We start from the raw sequence: 24,561 nt of genomic DNA, 5'->3' as shown, positions 1-24,561 counted from the left end.
TGTGGTAGGTTCCTAGTTTGTTTCCTGTTTTCTTCTTCTGGCATTCAGAAGCCCTCTGTAGAAGGTTCCTAGGTTGTTTCCTGTTTTTTTCTTCTTCTGATGTCCATCTCTTTGCCTTTCAGGATGGGGATTGACTGTTTTAGTTAGGGTCCTCTCTCTTGCTTAGTTTCTTTAGATGCAGATTTTAGTGGGTTTGTCCTATGTTGTATTTCTATATGAGTGAGTATATACCATGTGTGTCTTTTTGCTTCTGGTACAATTCACTCAGGATGATCCTTTCCAGGTCCCACCATTTACCTGCAAATTTCATGATTTCCTTATTTTTCATTGCTGAGTAATACTCCTTTGTATAGATGGACCATAGTTTCTGCATCCATTCTTCAGTTGAGGGGCATCTGGGCTGTTTCCATCTTCTGGATATTACAAATAAAGCTGCTACAAACATGGTTGAGCAAATGTCCTTTTTGTGTACTTGAGCCTCTTTTGGATTTATGCCCAGGAGTGGTATGGCTGGATCTTGGGGAAGTGCTAAAATTTGAACAAAGGGAACTTCCCAGAGACTCATACTCCAACCAAGGACTATTCATGGAGATAACCTAGAACCCTGCACAGATGTAGCCCATGGCAGTTCAGTGTCCAAGTGGGTTACATAGTAATGGGAAGAGGGACTGCTTCTGACATAATCTGATTGGCCTGCTCTTTGATCGCCTTCCCCTGAGGGGGGAGCAGCCTTACCAGGCCACAGTAGAGGACAATGCAGCCACTTTTGATGTGAACTGATAGACTAAGATCAGAAAGGAGAGGAGAACCTCCCCTATCAGTGGACTTGGGGAGTGGCATGCATGCAGAAAGGGGAAGGAGGGTGGGATCGGGAGGGAAGGAGGGAGGGGCTTATGGGGGGATACAAAATGAATAAAGTGTAATTAATAAATAATTAAAAAAGAGTTTATAAAAAAACAGAAAGGATATTAAATAAGCAATACTATTGGACAGTAAGGTATCGTTTATGTGAGGTGAGGAAAATTAATAATTTTTATGTGATTAGTACTTTTAGCAAATGTTTCCTTCAGATTTGTTCTTCTGATTTTTAATCACAGACATAAATGTTGACATCAAGCATATATCTAGAAAAAAGCATTAGAGATCAAGACAAGCATCAGAGAAAATGTTTCTGATACTAACACACATTTTGTTGGTCAAAGTTATAGAAAGACAAAATAGCATTATGCAGACAAAATTCATAAATAGTGTATATTTATTACTCTTAATTACAACATTTTGAGCAGAATGTATTAAACCTAATCAATATGACCAGGAACACAAAAACATTATGTCTGTATAGTTTCTTGAATGAAAGTTTAGGAAAGAGTAAAATTAGTTGATAGTAAGTATTAATAGTCAAATAATTCTTCTAGATATTTGAGGGTTCTGCTGTCCTTGCCTTTTTCCAAGTCATACAATAATTTATCTTTAAAGATTTACTACATACTTAGAAAAGATTACAATGCTGAATAATACACAACTTCTTCAATTTTTAGTGCCAAGCAAATAACAAATAAGTTTCTCTCTTCCTTCTCAAATCTCGAGCAGTCAACTCTTGCAATCAATGCAGTATCTACTTCCAAGTATCTGATGGCCAGGATATTCGCTGTATTTCTGTGCAACACGGCCAGTACCTCCACAACTAGATAATCAACCAGAAATAAGATTTCTCCGTACTAAAGGCTCCTTTGGACACTTGTTCAGTAATTCAATATACATAATCAGCTCGACGTATTGCAAGAATGGAGAGCAAATAGCTTTCACTTATTACCTGTATTGTGACTTCTAGAATGTCTGACTCAGTAAAAATTAACTTCAGCCTTCAGTTTGGACAGTGAATCCTGTTCACACATGAAAAAAAAAAATTGATTCATGAAATTTTAGTTCTTGTTACTCTAATGTGCATTAAAACTCAAATAACATATTTAGTACCCCCTTTCCCTATTAGTAAACTGTTAGTATTCAAACTATATACAGGGAAGGAGAAAATGCCTGCATGGAGGCAAACATAAATATTTAAATGCCATATTTTTCAATTATAATTTAAAATATTTCTGAGGCTACAGCTCAGTAGTATAGTATATCCTCAGCACATTTGAGAAATTAGGTTCCTAGCCAAAATAGTAAGCATGAAAACATATCAGACATGTAATACAAATAGCATTTTAATAGAGAAATATTTGCATTTTGATAGAGAAATCATATTTGCATCTGCTTATGGGGTAAAATGTGATGCATTTATGTCTTTCTAGTGAGCTATCACCTGGCTCTATGATGGATTCTGCTGCTCCCATTTACCACAAACTGAATGCATATTCCTTTCTCTGAATGCCATGGTATCTGGCCATAGTTTGCGTGTTTATTTCTTGCTTTCTTTGGAATTAGTATGATCCTCAAATTACAAAGAAATTACACATTTCATCTTTGGTTTTGGCGAAATTGGAAGGTGGTATAAATCATTAAAAGGTAGGACAGAAGGTTTCAGATTATTTAAGGTATGCCTTCAAGAGGAATGTGGGAAGAAGCCTGTTCTCGTCTGCTCGGCTCCTGGCCACTGTGTTATGAACATCTGTCCTCTGAGGACTCTACATTATGCAGTCTACATTCCTTAGGCCTGAAGCAATGGAAACACTTCATCATGGACCATACATTATAAAACTAAAGATCTGACCAAAACTCATCATTCCTCCTTTGTAAACTGGATGAAGTAGATATTTTTTTACAAGGATATTTCACTGACATAGGTTATTCTATTTTAGATTGTTTCTAGATTACTTATAAAATTTAAAACAATCTAAGTGCTGTTAACAGTATAAAATTTAGAAAATAATGACACCCATATACTTATTTATGATAATGCTGCTTGCACTTAATATTTTCAAATAATTTCAATACAAGTGATTGAATAAAACCAGGGATATAAAACCCACTTGTACAGAGAGCTGATTATATACCATCTAGAAGAATAATTTTAAAAAGCTAACTGATTTCTTTGTTATTGACAATGATCGTGTGGCTGTATAATAGATCTAGGGAAGAACAATGAATAGCAAAACAACACGAAACTTAATCCCCAGTGTTGATCTTATACCAATCACCATTCACACTGCTTATAAGTGTGAGAGTTTACTACATGGACTGAGGATTTGTGCTGAACTCTCCAGTCTCTTCATGTGGCTGTGGATTTTGTAAATGAATCTATTAAATTTATTATTATTATTTACATAACTGAGGCATGGATTGTATACAGACTTAGAGTGTTCTCAGAGTAGAAAAATGAGATCCTTTGTAAGTGTGCCTCAATTGTATGAAAATCTATTAATTCTAGTCATGTGGGTACATAAATGTTTATAAGAGATAGAAAACATGCAAAAGCATAGTGTTCTCTATGGGTAAACCATTATTTCCGGCATATATTACCAGGTTTAATGATTAACCAAAGTGCAGGACATGGAGAAAATGAGATTTACTTATTTTCTTATTTTTATTAGTCGTTTGAGAATTCTGCCAAATGCATCTTGATAGTATGTATCCTTCCCCCCCCCAACCCCTGGTTCCTAACAGATTCATCTCCCCTTCCAAACCTACCCAGCTGTGCTCTCCTCTCCGTCTCTCTCCTTCTGAGTAAATCAAGCTCAATTTGTGTTCTCCATATGCTCTCAGATGTGAAGCTTTCACTAGGGAATGGTAAGCCCACAAAGGACCACAATCTTTTTTTTTTCATTCATTTATTTGTTTGTTTATTATTTATTTCAGTTTACTTGCTTTGTATCCCACCTGTAGCTCCTTCCTTTTTCCACTGACTCTTCCTGATATTCATGCCTTTGTCAGGGCAGTGGCGATGTCTTGCCAGGACATTAATTGTTGGAGAATGCAAGATTCAGATCTTGCAAGAGCGATGATAAATTTTTCTTCACTGGTAGTCCACTACCAGTTGGGACTTCCAGCACTATGAAATTTAGCCACAAAAGAGGAAGTTGCAGTGTGAGTGCCAGCTTAAGTTTTCCATGTTCTGTGACACAAGAGTGTGGTGTCATCAGCAGAAGGTTCTTAGCCTGAAATTCTGAAGGTATCCACAAGAATTAAAAATAGTCTTAATATTAGGGCATCTATGGATCCCCACTTGCCAACATCTCCAAAAAAGATAAGCCATTCACAACACCGGGAATTTTATTAATCTTCATGGGGCTTTATTGGCCCATTACTGCTTAACACCATTTAAGGTCTTTTAATTTTTCAGTTTTTTAGTATATTATTTTATAACTTATTCAGTTTATATCATGATTGTGGTCCCTCCCCCCAGCCCTGTTATGGATATAAACATGTTTCTTTTTCTTTTTCTTTTTCTTTCTTTCTTTCTTTTTTTTTTCTTTCTTTCTTTTTATTTTTTTGTCCCAGGTATGGGATATGGGACTGATTAAGAAGCTCCACAGAAGCAGACTATTTGCCTCATGCTAGCTCTGAGAGGAGCTCTTTTCCTCCTGCAGATAGTTTAAATCTGAGAATTTTGGAGAGAGTATAAATGCTAGAGCCCAGAGAATGTGAAGGCTCCAAGAAAGAACAAGGCTATGTACCAAAATATGCTAAAATATGAGCAAAATAAACATTTTTGCTTTACCTGTTTGTTGTATCAGGTATTTGTAAAAGAAACAGAAAGCTGTCAAAGTGAAACATAGTTATTTTGCTATACATTTGGTTTGTAGTTTTCTATTTTTTTTTAATTTTTCAACAATTACACTTTATTCATTCTGCATCCCCCCATAAGCCCCTTCCTCCTCCCCTCCCAATCCCACCCTCCCTCCTCCCTCTGCTTGCATGCCACTCCCCAAGTCCACTAATAGGGGAGGTTCTCCTCTCCTTTCTGATCTTAGTCTGTCAGTTCACATCAAAAGTGGCTGCATTGTCCTCTACTATGGCCAGGTAAGGCTGCTCCCCCCCCCAGAGGGAGGTGATCAAAGAGCAGGCCAATCAGATTATGTCAGAGGCAGTCCCTCTTCACATTACTATGTAACCCAATTGGACTCTGAACTGCCCTGGGCTACATCTGTGCAGGGGTTCTGGGTTATCTCCATGAATAGTCCTTGGTTGGAGTATGAGTCTCTGGGAAGTTCCCTGTGTTCAAATTGTAGTTTTCTTATTTCAAGCTGCCACAACAGCATGCTACACATTGGTTTATTAACAACAATATTCATGTCTTACAGTTCTTGGAGCTGGAAGTCTAAGATAAGAATAAGAGCATGATTCAGTGATTGAAGGGGCAGTCACTGAACATGGCAAGAGAGAGAGATATAGTCCTTTTGTGAATGTTCTTATTTGTTTGTTTATTTATTTATTTATTCATTTCAGTTTATTAACTTGGTATCTCAGCTGTAGCCTCCTCTATCTCCTCTCAGTCCTTCCCACCTTCCCTCTTCTCCCCCTATGTCCTTCGTAGTTCACTGATAGAGGAGGCCCTCCTCCCTTTCTATATGACCCTATTCTATCAAGTCTCATGAGGGCTGTCTGAATCATCTTCCTCAGAGGCCAGGCAAGGCTACGCCCCTAGGGGAGGTGATCAAAGAGCCAGGCACTGAGTTCATGTTAGAGACGGCCCCAGCTCCTCTTACTAGGGAACCCATTTGGAAACCAAGCAGCTCAAGGGCTTCCTGTGATCATGGGATCTAGGTCCGCCCCATGCATGGTCCTTGGTTAAAATATTGGTCTCTGAAGGTCCCCCTTCGCCCAGGATTTTTTGGCTCTGTTGGTCTCCTTGTGGAGCTCTTGTCCTCTCCAGGTCTTTGTATCTTCTTCTTCTTCCATAAGTTTTCCTGCAGTCTGCCCAAAGTTTGGCTATGAGTCTCAGTATCTTCTTGAGAACACTAATTGTACTGCTGAAGGCTGTCCTTTTATGACATCATAGACCTAAAGACCCCAGATCTTAACATTGTTATACTGAGGAGTAGAATTTCCACACAAGTGTCTAGGCAGTGGAGAATACATTTACCTCACAACAAAGTGAAAGTAAAGCTATTAGCTTGTACAGGATTTTTTTAATTTCTTATTTTATTTTTTAAATATTAGTTACAGTTTATTAACTAATCTTTGTATTAACTAATCTTTATTAACTAATGCTTTGTATCCCAGCATGTAGGATGCTACTATTCATATGTAAGATGAATCTTCCACCTCGTTCATATTAGCTAGGTAACCTCTCATTTGCCTGAACAAATGCTTGTTTCCTGTGTGATTCTAGCTCCTGTCAAATTATCAATATTAATTATTATGTAACGGGAAATCAAAACCACATATCTGGTGTTTGATGAAAGTCTATGCTGAAAGTAGAAATACAGATTCTATATCACACATATTCATGATTACCTACATAACACATGAATAGATTTCACTGAATTACATTTTACCACTATAGAATAAAATAAAATTCTATTAAGTTCTCGTTTTTATATGAATGCATGAAAATATATTGCTTAAAATTTTGAAGAACATCTTTTATATCGCATGTAAATTATAGTAAAAGATAAAGCAAATAAAATATTTCATTTTTTTAAACATTAATGATTAGTGTACAGTGGAAGTCTCATCCATATTGCCTTAAGTTTCTCTCTTGACGTGATCACATAATGGTTGATATGAGTTGTAGCTTGTTTTTTGTGCTCCAGTGTAGCATTTTGGATGCTGAATTATAGTGGGTCTCCAATGTGAATATGAAGGGCACCAACCAATAAACTCCTTGATTAAGAGAATATGTACAATGTGAGCAATACACTCAGCTGAGGAAGACTCTGTAAAGGATCCTTTATAAAAAGCAAACAGAAAAATGTGTGGTTGTGCCAGTTCTACATTTCTGTGAAACTAACTGGCCTAACTATGAAAATTCTAGTTAATCAGACATCTGCTGAATGCACAACACTGTGTAATACAATATCTTTCAAATATTTCACATAATGTAGATGACAGAAACTTTAACAAAGCAAGCAACAGGGGGATTGCAGCTAGCATTTTATTGACAATTAAGTATGAATAGGTGGTTCTTGTGAGGAAAGCAATTTAGAAAATCAGTCACCAGCAAGCAGGGAGCAGCTACAAAAATAGAATTTCAAGTTAAAGGAACAGAAAATAGCAATTAACTTAAAGAAACCAGTGTTCTTCTTGTAATTCAGAAGTATTTATATTATTATACAATAAGAAGTTAAATTATGCAATATGATTATTAAAAGCTAATTTAGAATAGTATGAGAACAGAACATGTATTCTACATGTGCATGGACATATACACTGTATGTAGCCTGCATATAATATAAACATATGCTGTAGGAACCATATATTTTGTGCTTACATTTATATCTATCATATATGTACACATGCACATATTTCCGCACATGTGTGTACATATAGCACATGTAGTCGCCACATTAAACATGTAAAAGTGTCTACTCAACAAGAGAAATACAATTACTTATCTTGGCTATACTTAAAATACTAGCATATCGTATGATGTACAGATGCTTTTTGTTTCTCTCATCACATAATGCAATGAAATTTTCCATCAGGAACAATTAAGTGATATGTTTGTGAGGCGAGTGGGTATTCATGATAGACTAAAGTCCCTGAGCATCTTAGATGCACTGAGATGATGATCTACGGTGGTTCATTTGACTCTGTTATTAATGTTTGGTTGTTCTCTAGGTTGAGGGAAGGCAGTATCTCAGACCCATGGCGGACAGGTCAATATGCAGGGAAATCTCTACTGGATCCCCACAGTGACTACTAAGAACAACAAGTGACTGAAATGATGTCCTTACTTTACAGTACTATTTTTTTTGGATTTAAGAGATCAGAAATTCTGAATTATATGAGAAGTGAATATATTTTAATAAATATGTTTTATAGATTTTGTTTATGCAAATCCTTGCATAAAAATAATAACCCATACTTACAAGTACTAAAATTGCATAGGATACATGTAATGTAATAAAACAACCAAATGCTCAAAAGGAGACTATGAAATAAATGATAAATCAAGCAATTTAGAGAGAATTAAACTACATAATAAAAATAATAATTATTGTTATTATTATAAAATCTCTCACTAAAAACAAAAGTATATGCTTAGGAAGTTGGTTTGTCTTTGTAGTTTATCTTAGCATAAAAATAACTAATGTACTTACAATACAAACCAATTTACAATTTACTAAAATATATAGTGGTAAAAATCATGTTATAGTAGTGTCCAAACACAGAACCTACCTTTCTTGCTCTATTTTTCCCTATTTATAATTATTTGACAGTATGATACATGTGTACAATTAATGTCATTAAGTTTTATAGATCCTCAGGCACACATTTTCCTCTCTTATTCTTTTCTCCCAGTGGAAACCTAATCATCCTCTTCTCACTCATTTTATGTCTTCTTTGAGTGTGACCCACTGAGTTAAATAATTTGCTTGCACAAGCATGAATGAGGAGTTATTTTCTTGAGGTTTATTTTTCTGATTATTATATAACTCATTCTTATTTTAGCTTTGTCATAATTTTCTCACCACTCTGATCTCATATTCCTTTCTAAATGCCATTAAATTATGTTTATGTTTTATATTGTTATATTATTCACATTTACGCTTCTAATATAACCTATTTTTAAGACTTTCATTTATACCTGTATTTGTTTACTTCATAATTTATTTCATTATTACCTTATTACTGTCATTCTCCAAAATTTGTGTTATAATTAATCTCACAATCTTCATTGTACACACTAAGTTTCTTTCTTCCAGGATATTCTACTTATTAAAATCATCTATTAAAACATCTCTCAATATTGCTATGACAAGACAGATCACAAAATACAAGTTAATATATTGAAATAGGTAAGCTGAAATATCTTTATCTGCACATTTATTCTTTCATTCAGATTTGTAAATAAATACTGATACATTTCCTAGGCCAATTTTACCTCTGACAGTACTTGGAGATAAAGCCTATAGAAGCTGGATTTAGTTACAAATGTTTAGTTGGTAACAGTTTTCAGTCCCACCTATCCTTTCTTCCCTTCTACCCTCACAACTGTGTCTAACACTAATTTTGGTGAGTCCCTCCTTGCGTATTAGCAGACAGAATACTCAGAGATGTTTGCCTACAAGTGAGAATAATAGGCACAATAAATCATACTAGAAGAGTCCCATTCTCTTGTACTATTGCCTCATAAGATGACCTTAGAAGACCATCTATGAAGTCCATAAAATTAATCCTATTATACTTAAATTTTCAATGAATGAAGGCTATTAATAAAATAATAAGATCATGTAATGTCATAAAAATTATATTTTGTACTGTTTAAATTGCACAAGCCTCATAAAGCAATTATTGATAACAAATCTTTCCACAACTAATCAAGTATAAAATTGTAATCTCACTAGAGAATTCAGAATATGACTCACGCAAACTTCACATACACAAAGTGTCACAATGATTTCAAAAGCCTTTCATTCTTCTGCAATGAAATTACACATATAGCCCAGTAGCCCCCATTTAAAAAAAAATAAAAGTTTTGCTGTGCTGTACTACAATCACAAAGTAACTTATATACCATATGAAAATGGAATGATAAAAACACAATTTTGTGTAACTTGTATATGATAATATAAAATTAAGCAAAAAGATCTAGTGTTTTCCAGTGATTTTTGTGTAAGATGCTGGACACATCCTTTGATAAAGCACACTCACCCTCCTCCCTCTAACTGCTCTTGCACCACATCCTGGCTACATTTATGGTGACTCCTACACATCCTACTGTTCAAAACCAACACTGTGTCCTTCCTCATGCAGACTGCCTTTTCTTCCTGCTCTGTTTAAATGTATCCATGTCAGAGTTTAATCAGCAAAGCATGCAGTGCACATTACACAAAGCAATTTATTCATTCTAAATAAAAAGTCACAAACAATTTTAATTCAGTGTTTTTGACAGCCCATTTTGTTTCTCTCCTCCGCTAAATAATAAAAAGTCTATAAAGTCTTGTAAGAAAAGCACGCTTATTCCTGCCCTTTCTCTGTTATTCTTATTAATATAGTTGTTTAATATGTGCTTTTTTGAAGGAGCAATGAAGTGGAATGATGCACAGAAGTATCCATCTAACATAATGTTCCCCTTTAGCCTTTGTGTCAGAACTATATTTTCCTCACGTTAACAAAAACATGCACAAAATACTGGAGATTTCCATAATCATTGATCATGTAGTCACTTCAATACACAAAACAGGAAAATGTATCAAGACAAAACACTAACACTCTCATTAGGAAAAAGAAAGACAAAACCTACTGATTATATGCCTGATATGTCTGATATTTTGAGTGGTCATATTCTCTCAGAAATATATACATCATGTAACAAATAGATAATTGTGTGTGTGTGTGTGTGTGTGTGTGTGTGTGTGTGTGTGTGTTTGTATGTGTCTGTGTGTTTGCACACAGCGGAACCTCAATGAATCATATGGTATGTCATAATATCGTTTCATCAACCTTATAACTTGTGAGAACTTGTCAGTTTCTACTTCTTTTCTATCTTCCTATCTTATTTGTTACAATTTATTCACTTTGTATTCCTGCTGTAACCCCCACCTTCTTCTCCTCCCAGTCCTACCCTTCATCCCTATTCTCCCCTATGCCCATCCCCTAGTCCATTCATAAGGGAAGCCCTCCTCCCCTACTACCTGACCCTAGCCTATCAGTTCTCATCAGGAATGGCTGCATGCTCTTCCTCTGTGGCCTGTCATGGCTGCTCTCCCAGGGGGAGGTGATCAAAGAACTAGACACTGAGTCCATGTCAGAGAAGGCCCCTGTCCTTTACTAGGGAAGCCACAGGAATACTGAGATGCCTATGGTCTACATCTGAGCAGGGGTGAAGGTCTTCTCCATGCATGGTCCTTGGCTCAAGCATCATTATCTGCAGGGTCCCTTGGACCCAGAATGTTTGGCTCTGTTGGTCTTCTTGTGGAGCTCCTGTACTATACAGGACTTCACATCTCCAGCTTCTTCAGAAAGATTCCCTGCACTCTGCCCAAAGTTTGGCTATCATCCTTAGTCATGAGGGAAATGCAAATCAAAATGACTCTGCAATTTAACCTTACACCCAACAGAATGGCTAAGACAAAGGTACAACACATACTGGAGAGGATGTGGAGAAAGGAGAATCTTCCTCCTCCATTACTGGTCAGAATGGATACGATAAACATACGATAAACATCCTAAAATCTATACACCAAAAGAAACTAAACAAGAAGGAGGACCTGAGGTAAGAGGATCAATCCTCACTTAGAAAGACAAATGGGATGGACAGTAGAAGAAGGAGAAAAAAAGAAACAGGACAGGAGCCTACTACAGAAGGCCTCTGAAAGACTACCTACCAGTGTATCAAAGTAGATGCTGAGACCCATAACCAAAGTTTGGGCTGATCACAGGGAATCATATGAAAGAAGAGGTACTTAGTAAGACCTGGAGGACAGGAACTCCATAAGGAGAGCTACAGAACCAAATTATCTGGGCTCAGGGGTCTTTTCTGAGACTGATACTCCAACCAAGGTACATTCATAGATATATCCTAGAACCCCTGCTCAGATGTAGCCTATGGCAACTCAGAATCCAAGTGGGTATCCTAGTAAGGGAAACAGGGACTGTCTCAGACATGAACTCAATGGTTGTCACTTTGAGACCTCCCCCCTTGAGGGAGGAGCAGCCTTGCCAGGCCACAGAGGACATTGCAGCCAATCCTGATGAGACCTGATAGGTTAAGGTCAAATGGAAGGGCAGGAGGACCTCCCCTATCAGTGGACTTGGAGAGGGGCATGGGAGGAGATGAGAGAAGGAGGGTAGGACTAGGAGGGAATGAGGAGGGGGATACACTAGGATACAAAGTGAATAAAATTTAATTAATGTAAAAAAATAAAAATTTAATTAAAAAAAAGAGAGAATGGAAAGTTGTACAACCACTTTGCAAATCAATCTGACACTTTCTCAGAAAATTAGAAACAAGGCTACCTCAAGACCCAGCTATACCACTCCTGGGCATATATCCAATAGATGCTCAACCATACAAAGACATTTACTCAGCTATGTTCAAGACAGTTTTATTTGTAATAGCCAGAACCTGGAAAAAACCCAGATGTCCCTCAACAGAGGAGTGGATACAGAAATTGTGGTACATTTACACAATGGAATACTGCTCAGCAATTAAAAACAAAGAAATCATGAAATTTGCAGGCAAATGAATGAAACTAGAAAAGATCATCCTGAGTGAGATATCCCAGAAGCAGAAAGACACACATGGTATGTACTTACTTATAAGTGGATATTAGACATATAATATCAGATAAACATACTAAAATCTGTACACCTAAAAAAGCTAAGCACGAAGGAAGACCCTGGGTAAGATGATTAATCTTCATTCAGAAATGCAAACAGGATGGACATCTGAAGAAGGAGAAAACAAGAAACAGAAAAGGAGCCTACCACAGAGGACCTCTGAAAGACTCTACCCAGCAAAGTACAGAATCAGATGCTGGGACTCAGCCATTTCTTTTTTTCTGTTTAATAGAAATGAAAAAATAAAACAAATATGTGTATCATTAACATTGTGACACACTTTCCTCATAATCTTGGGGTGGTATTGGTAATTACTATTTTGAACACTAGCTTGCAGTTACAAAGGTACTGACTTAGGTAAACACAACAGTATTCTCAGTTTTGTCTAAACAGTAACAGGAAAAACCTAAGCAGCCACTCACACAGCAGGAAATGTAATTCTTGGCACACAGAATAGCTCTACTTGTAAGGTATTTGGATGAATGAAATGGAGGACTACAGGGACCTACAGGAATCCCCTAGCTTCTGATAGAGCAGATTGAACCCCTGTTATTTACTAAAGTTGGAAGAAAGCAGAATTTTTGTCGCATTTTTTAATGTCACAACCTTGGGCATCTCAAAGCTTTTAAGAATCCCAGATGGGCACCTGGGATAGAGCAATGGCACACTACCAATAAAAAGTCTGGTCTCAACAAGAAGACACTTAGAAAGCAAAAATCTGCTACCAAACAATATACAAGCTTCTTCCAACAAATAAGGAACTTGTTGAAAATACCCAGAGCTCAGGGAAACGTATGAAGAAAGAATTGTGGGATTTGGGGGATTTGGGCTATATAGATGGGTTAAAATAAAATAAAATACTCTTACAGGTATTAATGTTTGTTTGTTTGTTTTTTATCAGAGAATGTAAAGAAAACAAAGTGACATTAATAAAATATTATTTCCATTTTAGTTTCCGTTCATATAGCTCTGACAAAATGCCCTAGCAAATGCAACTTAGAACAAATGTTTTTTTTTTCCTATATAAAAATTACAAGTTACATTCCAAACTTGTTAAAAAGTCAAAAAGGCAGGAACTTGAAATAGTGAGCCACATTCACAATCAAACGGAAAGAAAAGACGAATGCAAACAAGGCAATGCTCAGCTAACTGCACACTTCATTCAATCCTTGACCAAACCCGTGAAATGCTGTCGCTTCATGAAGGTTGGTTTCTTCACCTAATTGATTAGAACAATACTTTTTAGATATGTTCAAAAATGGTATAATAAGCCAATTCCTCATATATTTTCTCAGGTGATTATTCTAGGGTTGCGTCAAAAGGACAAAACTGAGCATCCTAGACGTCTATGAAATATATACATACAGTTAAGTTTTGTCCATGTGATACGTGCTTTTCAAACTAGACTCCATATACGTGAAACCATGTGTATCCTGTTGAAAACAACTCACTATGAATGAATACATGCAGTCCTAATGCTAGATCAAAACATACCTTTGGGAACTCTTTGCCAAGATTGCTATTAAACAAGACAAAATACTAAAAATATGATTATAGTGAGAAAAAACATTCACTGTAAGTCAGAGCCTGAGAGATGAATCCTCATGGAGCTAGTAAAGGCTCTGGGTAAAGAAAAGAGGGATAGAAGCATCGGCATTATTCCTGTGCCTTTTTAGCCTGATACTGAAAAAAAATAAGAAGTTATTATAGATAATATGAAAAAGGCCCTGATATGGAAAAGATTGATTGACCTGAGTTTTACACACAGTATTGATGTCGATTCTTAAATATTGAAGAAATTACATACCAATTGAGAGAATGAGGAGCAAAAGAGGAAAAAAAAAATCAAAGCAATTGCTTAGAGCTGCTTTTTTTCTAACGTCATCACTAAGCAAGAAAAACAGAAATGATAAAAACATGTAGTGTCTTTCCAAAGTAAAAGAAAGCAAAACAGGCAAAAGCAGAGAAAAGTAAACCTAAAGAGGCATGTAGTGCTATAGGGAGCCTGTTGCTCAGCCTGAAGACTATGACTTCACACATGTTTGTAATGACAAATCTGAATCTCATGTCACTAGATGTTATGCTATATATTAGGAATGTACAAAATATATCAGTGCTCTTTGAAAATAGAACTAGACCAATACAAAATATAACTAGACAATACAAAAAGTATTTGAAAGTTGACTACCTATTTTAAATTTAAGAAACAAAAAATAGATAAATGATATGATTTAATTAAGTTTTGGAGAATTTCGTACAATATTTTAATCATGTTAACTATTTTCAGATCCACCTGTTTCCTTATCCTTGCAACATCATGTCCCCATTTTTAAATTTAATAATTTTTTTCTTCATAGATTTGAAGTTTTTCTCATACAGGTCTTTCACTTGCTTGGTTAGAGTCACACCAAGGTACTTTATGTTATTACTGGCTATTGTGAAGGGTGTTGTTTCCCTAATTTCTTTCTCAGTCCTTTTGTCTTTGGTATACAGGAAGGCTTCTGATTTTTTTTCCGAGTTAATTTTGTATCCAGCCACTTCGTTGAAGGTGTTTATCAGCTGAAGGAGTTCTCTGGTTGAATTTTTGGGGTCACTCATGTATACTATCATATCATCTGCAAATAGTGACACTTTGACCTCTTCTGTTCTAATTTGTATTCCCTTGATCTCCATTAGTTGTCTTATTGCTCTGGCTAGAACTTCAAGTACTATGTTGAAGAGATATGGAGAGAGTCGGCAGCCTTGCCTTGTCCCTGATTTCAATGGGATTGGTTTGAGTTTCTCTCCATTGATTTTGATATTGGCTACAGGCTTGCTGTATATTGCCTTTACTATGTTTAGGTACGTTCCTTGAATCCCTGATCTCTCCAAGACTTTAAACATGAATGGGTGTTGGATTTATTCTTTTTTTAATTTTTATATATTTTGTGCCATTCATATAGTTGTGGTTATTGGACCATCCAGTGTGGCCTAGTTGACTTACAAGGACCAAACTCTTAAACACCAATGACTCTCCTTTGACCAGAAGCCATCAAGAATCCAAGGCTCCCCAGTTAGCATCAGAGACACATGACATACTCCCTCCATATTTCAACTGGCTTGTTCATGTGTGTGTCTTTCGCAGGCAATGAAATCTGCTGTGAGTTCATATTTGTGAGTGCAGCCCCTCATGTCCAGAAGATGCTGCTTCACTCTGACCACCCCTGACTTCTGGCACTAATAAAATTTATGTCTTCTCTTCCGCTATGATCCCTGAGCCCTTGGAGTATAATGTGAATATTCCATTTGTGTGTGAGCTGTCACAGTTACCTGGTTTCTGAACTTTGGCTGCTGTATATTTCTGTATTAACCACCCTGCATTACACAAGGAAACCTCTCTGATGAGTGATGAGACCGCCACCAAAATATGGGTAGAGAGATGTGGATGTAAAGTTTGAATAATGGTAGGTTCATACCTGCGGCCTAGAAGTCCCCCCAACAGTGTTTCACAGTGAGATTTAGAGTACCAGGAATGTGTTTCCTTCTGTAGAGCAGGCCTTATATCCAATCATACACAATTAAAAAGCAAGCAGAATAAATCTGAATATTGACCCAAGTTTAGGAAACACTGTAGTGTGTATAAAGTCTGTCCCACAATTAGGAAAACTACTGTACAGGACCCTGCAATGGCAGCTTGAAGATACACTGCATATTCCACTAATAGTGAAATACATCATTCTCAATCCATTTGCTAAACAAAGAGGAAACAAATGATGTTATATAATAGAAGCAAGAAGAAAGAATTACTTTAGAGGGTTGACTTTGCACCTGTGTAAAGTCAGATTTGAAAATCTAATGACAATATTTCATTCCTGCAATTTATTCTTGCAATTGAGACCATATTTTGGGTATTTTGAGGAATTTTGTGTTGTACAAAACCTTCCAGATTATGAAAAGGAATGCGTGTGTAAAGCATTTTACTGTTTTGTTTTAAATTTACATGCTAACCATAAATTTATCAGTTATCAGAAAATGAATTAGAAGAATAAAGCATTTAACAAGAGTAGAAGACTGCTGAAAATGTGGCCTTAAAACAAGTAAGATAACATACTATGTATGAAAGGGCAGGAGGACCCCCCCCCATCAGTGGCTTGGAGAAGGGTCAGGGGAGAAGAGGGAGGGAGTACAGGAGTTGGAGGGAACAAAGGAGGGGGCTACAGCTGAGATACAGAGTGAATAAATTGTAATAAATTAAAAATAATGTTTAAAGTGCTGAGAAAAATAAATAAAATGCATATACAAAAAACAATCTTTCATAAATTACATAGGGATATACACATATATTGGTTATTGAGCACTTAGAAGAAACTCCAACTTAAAAAGTTTAAATAAAAAGTAGTGCTGTGTGATTAAACATTTTTTTTGAGAGATGCAACACACACATCTATTGAATCTAGATAAAAATTCCATGTCGGGGCATAGTAGAGGACACCACCAAAGTCCAACTTCATGAACCAATGAGTTTTCCTGGGGTTACTAACAGGAATATGGGCGAGGGGTTACACGGAAGAGCATAAATAACCCATAGACGCTGTATCACGATGCCCATTGCAGCATAGGTGACAGCCCACAAAGCTGGGAACTGGCAGTACCCTACACAGCCTGGAGGTTGGAAACTCAGTTCCCCAAACTCTAAAAGGCAGGCCAATCCTCCAGAAGTGGGTCGAGCCTGGACTCCAGGAAGAGTCTGGCAGCTAGATAAAAACCATCATTTTTCAGGAACTCGTGAAGCGGGTTCTCATCTACCAAAAGGAGTCATTTTCCTTGCACCTATCAGAAAGGACACATGCTTCCTAGGCCGCCTGTCAGCACATCACAGTACACGCTGGTGTCACAAGCATCCACTGTGCATTTTGAAGTCCATATTAGCTACTCTCATCTAAAGTATCTCCAGCTAAAGGACTTTTCTCCCCCTAGCTACTCTTTCTTCCTATAATCCTGCTTTTTTCAACATGTTTCCTCTATTGCCTATTTCCTTCTATTCTCCAGTCTCTCTCAGAAAACCCATTATTCAGCTGGCCATGTTTAATCTAATATTTTTTTCTCTGCTCTGTACTCTTCCAGACGCCTCTGGCTATTCTTTCTCTCTCTCACGTATAATAAAATCCTTCTTCTTAGGCATACTATGAAGAGGTCATGATGTCAGTTTACAGACTTTGTAAGTGACACACTTACTCTAAACCTGTTCCAGCAGCTGGGCTGATTTCTGTTTCTTCCAGGCACCTGGTCCACTCTTAGTACTCTTCTTTGAAGCTTGGCTTATTTTAGGATTCTTTGTAGCTCAGCTTCCTTCCTCTGAGTGTGACTCTCAGCTTTTTGTATAATTTTTCAGAGAGGAAGCCAGTGAATCTGCTGAGATTCATGAACTTCCTGAAGCTAACTTGGGTTGTTTACCTTCCTGCTTAAGACATTTTCTGGCAGGATGGAGGATTTCAAGGGAAACTGTTACCCAACATACGGGTATATTATTTATCAAGATAGATAAATACAAAATGTCTCTTATTAGCGAAAAAGGATTTATAAAGTGCTGTTGCTTGAAGAAGACATAGCTATAAAGCACAATAGAGGATGAATGCTATGTCACTCTATGAATGGCCTGAGCTCTTTGAGTATAAACACAAACAGCAATATGCACAACATTATAAGATAATAAACTATGTTCTTTGTTATGTTTTATTTTGTACATATAATTAAAACCTAAATTTATTTTCCGTTATTAAAAATGTATGTAATTATGTCTGAAAAGAAATCATAGCTTGATTAGAACGGCCAATGATAGAAAAAAAAAAAACAATGTGTTCAATTTAATGTGGAAAAAAAGAAAAAAAGGAAGCAAAGAAAAATGGAAAGAAGGAAGAAAAAAAAAGAAAGTGTGTTTGAAAGAGAGGGAGGGAGGGAGAGAAAAACATACTTTTAAGTGAAAAGTAGTCATTTCAGAGGCTAGGGAGCTTTGTCAAAGAAATTCAGCAATATTTCAAATTTTAAAACATTACAATATTTTAAAAGTTAATTCATGTATTTTTATTTTACACATTGATGATTTGAAGCACAGACTACTTTCAAAAATTCAAATAATATACACTTTACCAAAACATAAAATAGTATCTAAATAGCCCAATTTGTATTTTAAGATATAGTTCCCTTACAGGAAGCAGTGGAGCATGGACACAGTTTATCCTATGTATTTACCAACTGAGTGTGTAGCATTATTTTCTTATCATTTTATTTCTCTCATTTATTCTTGGGATTTATTAATTTGTAGTCACTTTCACTGCTGAGTGAAGTAGCTGGCAGGGTATCATTAAGCTCATCTCAGCTTTGCAACATATGGCAGGATGAACACCATCTGCTGAAAACATCCTGGATGAGAAACTTCCTTGGCACAGCCTTTGTGGAATATTGGCTGCTGGGCTAAGTGATATTAAGCTAGGCTATGTTTAAAATGCCCTATCAGTTAGTGGAATGTTGTGACACAGCATCACATTTGGCCTTATTAAAATTTGCTAATTCAAACCACTGGAAGGCATTAAACACAATGACATAAACCTAAAGTGTGTCAACTCGGTGTTTACATATAGATGGAAGGGTAATCATTTGCCCAGTTCCAGTTATTCATAATATCCTTGAAATTAATATGATAATTTTATGTATACTATTGTTCTTCATAATAACAATAAACTGGAGAGTATAATTTCCTCAGATAAGTAATTTCCAAAAGTTCTTTGTGGGCACTGTTATTCTTGAGATGACAAAAGTAAACACACATTTATGCATTGAATATAGCGTATATTACGTATTATTTGTATCTTAGAAAATAGTGAAATTATTGAGACTCAAATTTTTTACATAATAAAAGTGATCTGAGTAAATATAAAAAGTTTTTCATTGCCTATTACTATATTACCTGGAATTTTTGTCAGTCATAACTTAGCCCTCCCTTTTATGTAGTTCTGAAACATCTGTTTCTATTGCCTTCTATCTAACACTTCAACATATTGTTCAGGCTAATGCTTTTTAAAATAAAAATGAAAAAATCTTGTAAAATAATAATTGATAACATTAGAGACATGTATTTGAGTAGGCATTCTCCCAACAACCAAGAGTGCTTTACATCCCCAACCCTTTTTGCAGGCCGCTCTCTAGCGTTTGCTTGACACATCCTGGTTGTCACCGTTGTGTTCTGCTGCCTGCTAATTTTCTATATCATCAATATTGCAAATTACAATTTTTCAATATTCTATATTGGAATTTCTTTACATGAATGAGATATTGGGGTTTTGAAATTTTTTTTTTCCATTTCTTTCTTTATTGCATGTGGTGCTTGTCTATGCCGCAGGTACTTGCAAAGGTCACAGGACAATTTTTAGCAGTTGCTTCTTTCTTTTCACCATGTGGGATCTGGGGATTGAACTCAGGTCATCAGGCTTAGCAGCAAATATCTTTACCTGAAAAACCACTCACTGGCTCAAAAGATCTTTTTAATTACAAAGAAGAACTAAACTAACTGAATTTAATAGTCTACTAAAACTATTACAACAAAAGTACAATTGAAAAACTAGCCTAGAGCAGAAATAGTACTATTATATATACAAATGCCATGCATAGTAAAATAAGGAAAGGAAAAACCATTCCAAAAATCTTATCAGTGTAGGCCAGGTATACGCACAACTCCAGTTCTCAGGAGGCTGAAGCAGAAGGATGCTGAGTTCAAGGATAACCTGGGCTACACAGGAAGTTCCATACCAGACTAGGGTATAGCACCCTATCTCAAAAGCAAAGCAAAGCAAAGCAAAATGTTTTTCATTTGTAAAAATAAAAAATAATAAAAATATATTAATATAAATTAATGGGGTTTTGAAATTTTATGATGACTTTATGTCAAATTATATTTTTACCAGTTGTCTTATAATATTTATGTTAAACACCAAAAATAAAAATTATGTTTTTGTGAGTAATTTGGACCATATATGCACATGTATTCCTACAGGTTTATAAATACCGTATATGTCATTAAGGTAAATAAATAAGGTGATTTTATGTGTTTCCGAACCTCCCTAGTGCTATTTTACCTTTGTCCTTCTTCCTATTTCTATACAGACTTCCTTCCCTTCACCCTAATTAAGACTCATTTTTCTTCACACATTTTTCTCCCTCCAAATAACTTTTATCTTTCTGTTACCTGCTCTTGAGCCCTAGCATAATGTCTTTATACTCTTCTGATTTCTGAGATTATTCTTGATTACATATTCACTTCTAAATATTTGAAAGAAAAATTAGGTATTTTTCTTTCTGGGTCTAGGTTAACTCACTGAATGCAATATGTTCTAGATCCAGCAATAATCCTTCAAATCTCATTTCCTTATTCTTTAAGCAGAATACTGTTCTTTAGTGTATACATACTACATCTTCATTATCCATTATCAGTTGAGGGATGTTTGGATTGCTTCCACTTTTAACTTTTGTGAATAGAACAGCAATGAACATGGTTAAACAGATGCGGAGGAGGATTTTGAGTCCTTTAGGGGTGTGCTAAGGAGTGCGATAGCTGCTCAATAGGAGACTTGCTTTCAGTCCTTTGAGAATTCTCTACATGGAGTTCCAGAGCAGCAGCACTGATTTGCATTTCATGTCAGTTTCTTTAATCTTCATCATTCTGACTATTGAAAGATGAATTTTCAAAGTCATTTTGATTTGAATTTTCCTAACTGCTAGAGAAGATGGAAACTTCTTGAGACATTTCTGAGTCTCTCTTATTTCTTTGTCGCTGTTTTGTTGCTTGTTTGTTTTGAGACAGACAGGGTTTTTCTGTGCAGCCTTGACTGTCTTGTACTCACTTTAACCACCACACTGTCCTGGAACTCACAGAGATCCTCCTGTCTCTGCGTTCCTGAGTCCTGGAATTAGAGGCATATATCATCCAGCATCACTTTTAATTCTTCTTTGGAGAGTTTTGAGTTCAGATCCCAGGCCCATTGTTTTTAATGGGACAATTGTTTTTATTATATTGTTATTATTATTATTATATTTACAATTAAACACTTTGTATTACAGCTGTGCCCCCTCCCTAAGCTTTTCCCAGTCCTACCCTCCCTCCCTATCCTATGTCTCCCCTTAATCCACTGATGGGGGGCCTCCTCCCCTACTATCTCACCCTAGCCCCTCAGGTCTCATCAGGACTCTCTGGATCCTTTTTCTCTCTGGCCTGGTAAGGAAGACCAACTTGCCATGGGGAGGTGATCAAAGAGCAGGCAATCAGGTTCGTTCCAGAGACTGCCCTTGTCCCCCTTACTAGGAGACCCCCTCATGGAGACTGATCTGCCTATGGGGTACATCTGAGCAAGGGTCTAGGTCCTCCATGCATGGCCTTTGGTTGATTCATTAGTCTCTGGAGGCCCCACTGGCTCAGATTTTTTGACCCTGTTCGTCTCCTTGTGGAACTCTTGTCTCCTCCAGTTCTTTCTAGCTTCACCTTCTGCATTCTGCCCAAAGTGTGGCTATGAGTCTCAGCATCTGCTTCAGTACCCTGCTGGGTAGAATCTTTTGAAAGCCCTCTGTGGTAGGTTCCTGTCCTATTACATATATTCTCCTGCTTCTGATGTCTATCCTGTTTGCCCTTCTGAATGAGGATTAAGCCTTTTCCTTAGGGTCCTCCTTGTTATTTAGCTTCTTTAGGAATATAGATTTTAGTATGTTTATCCTATAGTATATGGCTAATATCCACTTATAGGTGAGTATATACCAGGTGTGTCTTTCTAAATTAAGTTTATTCATTTTAAAACCAAACTGCATAGCCCATAGCAGTGGGTACCCTAGTCAAAGGAACAGGGACTGTTTCTGACATGAACTCATAGGCTAGCTCTTTGACTGCCTCCCCTGGATGGGGGAGCAGCCTTGACAGGCCACAGAGGAGGACAATGCAGCCAGTTTGAATGAGACTGGATAAGGTAGGGTCAAATGGAAGGAGAGGAAGACCTCCCTTACCCGTGGACTTGGAGAGGAGCATAGGAGGAAGTGAGAGAGGGAGGGTAGGATTGGGAGGAGAAGAGAGAGGGGGATACAGCTTGGATACAAAGTGAATAAACTGTACTTAATATAAAAATAAAATTTAAAAAAAATAAAAAAAACTGCAGCCCCCTCCCACTTCTCCTCCTGGTCCCACTCTCCCCTCCTTCCAACCTCTTCTAAAAGAAAAGGTTTCCAGTGGAATGGAAGTATATGAGGAGTTTTGTTGTTATAGCACAATCCTTCTATAGTGGTGTGTACCCTTTAACCTTTTTGAAGAGTGAATGATGTGAAGAAAAATTGAAGTAAGCACAGGAGGAAAAAAACGGTAGTGAGGTAATTTTCACCCCCTCCCCCGAAAAAAATTAGAGAATAGAAATAGAAATGTTTATACTTTTCTAAGTTCCCCTGACATTATAAGCAGAATATTGAACCTTCTATTTTTCCCATAGGGTTCAGAAATCACCATATCAAAGCCACAAGTGCTTGAACTGCTCTTGAATATCCAATGCTCTTTATAATAACAGTTATATTATTATAACTGGTCTTCAGGATTCCAAGTTTGGTTTCTTCTTGAATGTCTTTTTACTCTTTTCCACTTTGCTGTGTCCTTTCCAATCATTGGAGCCCAGATCACATATATCATCTTTGGATGGCTTCCCTAGATGAGGGCATATTTTATAAGATAATAATGATGATTGTCATTTTGAGCAATTCGTGTTCAATTTTAAGTAGAAGGAATCTTAGCAGTTAAAAAATGCAAAATGAGGTTCTTAATGAATATCAAGACAGAATATATTGAGGTGGAAATACTTTAAATAGAGGTGAAAGTTTAAATTACTCATTTAAAAAGAATTTCTACTTGAAGGTTTATGAAAGGAAACAAGATGTCAGTGGTGAAATGATAGTTTTTAAACAAACATTGTTTAAAATGCTAAAAATGGCAATACTGTGAAATATTTTCTGAGTATATATATTCAATATATTTTAAATGTTTCTTTTTTGTTGAGAAAGAGTAATAATTTATGTGATTTGCAATCTTAAGGTAAATATTTGTCCTTTTGTATAAAATAAACAAGCTTTCTTCATTAATGTACAGATCCCTGGCAGAAGCTATTGTATGCCTGCTATTACTACTTTTGTGCTGTCATGTTATATTTGTTAATATTAAATATTGATTTACATAAAATGAAATAATGCACACAAACACTTCCATTTTAATACTAAGTCTTATTGGATTATCCATTTTCCTTGCTCATAGTTTCACTAATCTATTTTCAGTAATAAGTGTATTACATTAGAAATGTTTACTTTTTTCAGCTGTGAAGATTGAACCTAGGGTACTATTTACGCTGAACAGGAGTCTCCTATTGAGCAGTTACAGCCAACCAATAAGCAATTTTTGCTATGTGTGATATCTCAATATATTTTAGAAAAACAACCTTCATAAGGACTAATTTCTGGGAAAAGGTGATTTTCATTCTATTTTTTGAAATATGAGTAAGAAATTTAACTATGCTTTCCATCAACTCTGATAATTAGTATAAGCAATTATATGAGAGTTCCCATGCATTCAAAAAGTGGCCACAGGGGTAGGGGAGTAGGAAGGTTGGAGGATCCAAGTTGGAGGCAACCAGTGCATTCCTTATCTGAGAGGCAGAGGATCGAAAACTCAGAATCTAGTAAGGGAAGTGGCAACTGGATCCACAGCATGTAACTTGGGGCTTCCCAGGACAAGAGGGGGCATTCTGTGAGCTGGGGTGTATAGGATATAGACCCCTTGACCATTCCAGGTCTGGATATTAAACTATGAACAGCTGGAATTTCTACACACACAAGCAAGTATGGAACCCCAGGCCCAGGGACCCTCCCCTCTAGCAGCCAGACATCAGATCTCACCTGCCCTCCTGAAGTCAACAGAGTCAATGTAATTTCCATCAAAATATCGACACAGTTCTTTACAGACCTTGAAAGAAAAATTCTCAACTTCATAAGGTAAAACAAAAAAGCCCAGAATAACTAAAACCATACTGTACAATAAAAGATCTTCTGGAGGTATTTTCTTCCCTGATCTCAAGCTGTGCCATAGAGCAACAGTAATAAAAACTGCATGGTACTGGCATAGAA

The sequence above is a fragment of the Meriones unguiculatus genome, chromosome 9 (genome assembly GCF_030254825.1).
Source record: "Meriones unguiculatus strain TT.TT164.6M chromosome 9, Bangor_MerUng_6.1, whole genome shotgun sequence".
Lineage (NCBI taxonomy): Eukaryota > Metazoa > Chordata > Mammalia > Rodentia > Muridae > Meriones > Meriones unguiculatus.
This window is presented reverse-complemented; position numbering follows the sequence as displayed.